We start from the raw sequence: 3,443 nt of genomic DNA, 5'->3' as shown, positions 1-3,443 counted from the left end.
TCCACGAGATGGGATCCATACTTGGTACTGCTTGGGTAACCAAGAACCAGAGACTAGATAGCCCAGTCATGTAGGGTAAAAAGAAATACTACTGTCTTAAAAAGAAAAAAAAAGAGTAGTGTATTCTGTTATACTGTTAGATCAGTGACTTTTCCAGCCATCATCACGAAAGGTTACTCCTACTGCACATGAGAACAAATAAAGAGACCCCCCCAACACACACACACACAGAGGGGGGGTGGAGAGAGAGGTTTGGAACTCTCAGTTTTAAATGGGACATCTCATAAACCTCTTCCCTCAGATTTCAGCAAACGCTGAGGAGACCTTGGAACACAGAGCTCTAAATGGGATGTCTCCATCAAATCCCTCTTAGAGCTCAAGGAACCCATGGAAAAAAGAGGCAGAAAGTTTAAGGAGATGGGACAGAGGACAACAGGAGAGCAAGGCTCTCTAAATCAACATGATCAAAGCTGATATGAACTCACAGAGGTTGAAGCAGTGAGCACAGGACCTGGAGGGTTCTGCACCAGGTCCTTTATGTACATATTATATCTTTCAATTTCGTATCTTGTGGGACTCCTGAGTGTGTGAAAGAGTGGGTCTGTGGCTCGTGGGCACTTTTCCTTCTGTTTAGTTGTCATTCAAACTTCAATGTGGTTGTGTTTGTTTTGTCTTATTATATTTCATTTTGCTATATTTTGTTGTTAAGAATTAGAAACCTATTCTATGATGAAAGACAGAAGGAAGTGTATACAGACGGTAGGGGAGATGGGGAGAAACTGGGAAGAGTGGGGGCATTATCAGAGTATAGTGCATGAAAAAAGAACCTATTTTCACTAAAAGGGGAAGAAAAGAAGCCCTTGTTTAAGCTCCCAGGGTTTCTTGGAGTCACAAGTTTATAACATTTTCCCCTGCAATTCTTTCTTTTCTAGTGACACTGAAATTATTTAAATTCTTTCAATAGTCATGTTCTTTCTTGCCTCAGGGTCTTCCCATATACTGCTTTCTTTGTTATATTTGAGACTGCTCATTCATGGTCATTCTTACGGCTACACTATGCGTTCAATGATGTCAGAATCTGTTTTCTTTACTGTGGCATTTCCTTTGCATAACCCAGAGGGAATGATTAAATCTTGTATGAATGGATATGGATAAATTAATAAATGAGTTATATGGAGCTTTGTTGATGAGAAATAAAAGGTTGTTTTTTAATCAAAATCCTCCTTTAGGATCAGCTCTCTTACCCATGTTTAGTTGGACATACCTATAATCCTAGCACTCTGAAGGCTGAAGTATAAGGGATACAACTTCAAGGCCAGCCAGTCTGGCATGCATATTGAATTTCAGATAAGTCAGAGCTAGAGTGAGGACCTGTCTCATACCTTTCCCCCAAAGTAAACCCCACAAATTATATGGTCTTTAACTAGTAGAGTCCATTTTTATGTGACTCTGATGGTTCCTTGAGCTAAGGAATGAATATAATATAGAAAACAGAGATACAATTTGTACCCATATAAATATATGGCCTCTTTGACAAGATACCTTTAGATCCAGTAGTAAGTATTTTTGTCACTGAGTAAAGGATTATTTTGGAAGGTTTTTTTTTTTTTTTTTTTTTTTTTTTTTTTGGTTTTTCAAGACATTTTTTTCCCTCTGTGTAGCTTTGGATCCTATCCTTGCACTTGCTCTGTAGACCAGGCTGGCCTCGAACTCACAGAGCTCTTCCTCTGCCTCCTGAGTGCTGGGATAAAAAGCACATGCCACCACCACCTGACATTTTTGGAAGTTTTAAGAAGATATTTAGACACATTCTGTTTATTCATTGATTCATTCCACATATTCTAGCTTTTGTCTCAGAAATAAGGTGTGACTAGAAAACAATGGTACTTACATTTTATGCCTCATGAACTGATTTGGAAAGTAATTCCAATAGTTACAGATTTAATGAAAAGCATGAGAATTTTACTTGACCTACTTTTGAAGTCACTGTGATTCTTGGAATTGGTGATTTACATAGTGAAAAATCTATGCAACACACACACACACACACACACACACACACACACCATTATATGGCTTTGTAGTATTTCATTAGAGACATGCCAGACCCTAGAGCTACATCTGGCTGGCTGCACCACTACAAATTTTTTGCTGCTGTGCAATGTTAATTTGTAGTTCTTGTTGTCTGTTTTTCTCTCCTCTCAGACTTTATTATAGTTTGCTTGCTGAAACTTCCTTCTGCCATCTGAAGGCGGGAAAATTCTTGTGCACGTTTTGTACCCACTTTAGCTTCCTGTAAGTTTAATTATATTCAACTTTTGCTGAGTAAAATAGAAAGTCTTTTGTTAAGTATAGAGATGAAGAAGATTATGACAGTGACTGGTAAGGTGTAGTATCATGTTCTCCTGAACTGAAAAAATACAGTTTCATGTTATTGTGTATTGAAAATAAGTTTTCCAAAATTTGTAATATTACCCTGGAGTAACAACATTTTACTATAGTTCATGAGGGTTTCCTAGGACTGTATTAGTTATATGTGGATGCAGTAAAAAAATTAGACTATAAACATGGTTACTTAAAAATGGTTTTTGCAGTTTGCTGTTAAAATGAAAATGTTTTTGTTTTAATTAATTTCTAAGGTAGCATACAAAATAACAGGTATCTTCATGACATTTTCAGACATGTTTTCATTCCTCAATAATATGGATACTGAATTATTTTGAGAATCCAATAGCTGATGGAAGCAGAAGCAAAGATCCACAGCTAAGCACTAGTTGAACTCCTGGTATCCAGTTGTAGAGAGGGAGGAGTGATGAGCAAAGGGTTCAAGACCAGGCTGGGGAAACCTGACCTGAGCAAGTGGGAGCTCACAGACACCTGTCTGACAGCTGAGGAACCAGCATTGGACCAAACCAAGCCCTATTAACATAGATGACAGTTAGGAGGCCTAGGCAGTCTATAGGACCTCTGGCAATGGAACCAGTATTTATTCCTAATGCATGAATGGACTTTGAGAGCCCATTCCCCATGGAGAGATATTCTCTCAGCCTAGATACATGGGGGAGGGTCTAGGCCCTGCCTCAAATGATATGAGAAACTTTGATGATTCCCCACAAAAGGCCTCACCCTCCCTGTGGAGTGAATGAAAGGTGACATGGGGAATTAGTGGGGGTAATGGGTGGACAGGAGGGAGAGGGGACTGGGATTGGCATGTAAAATAATATTGTTTTTAATTTAAATAAAAATTTATAATAGAAACAGAATTTCATATACAAACAAGTGCTATATTTGTATTATTATCTCTGTTCTTCCCAACTCCTCCACTGTCTTCTACCTTTCCCCTGCATCCTATCAAATTTGTGGCCTCCTTTTCTTATTTTTGTGACATATGGAGATTAATTGTTATACAATTTTGGAATTTGGAAATCTGAAATCACTACATA

Source organism: Phodopus roborovskii, unplaced genomic scaffold (genome assembly GCF_943737965.1).
Source record: "Phodopus roborovskii unplaced genomic scaffold, PHOROB, whole genome shotgun sequence".
In the NCBI taxonomy this organism is placed as follows: domain Eukaryota; kingdom Metazoa; phylum Chordata; class Mammalia; order Rodentia; family Cricetidae; genus Phodopus; species Phodopus roborovskii.
The sequence above is the reverse complement of the archived record's forward strand: the minus strand, read 5'-3'. Positions refer to the sequence as shown.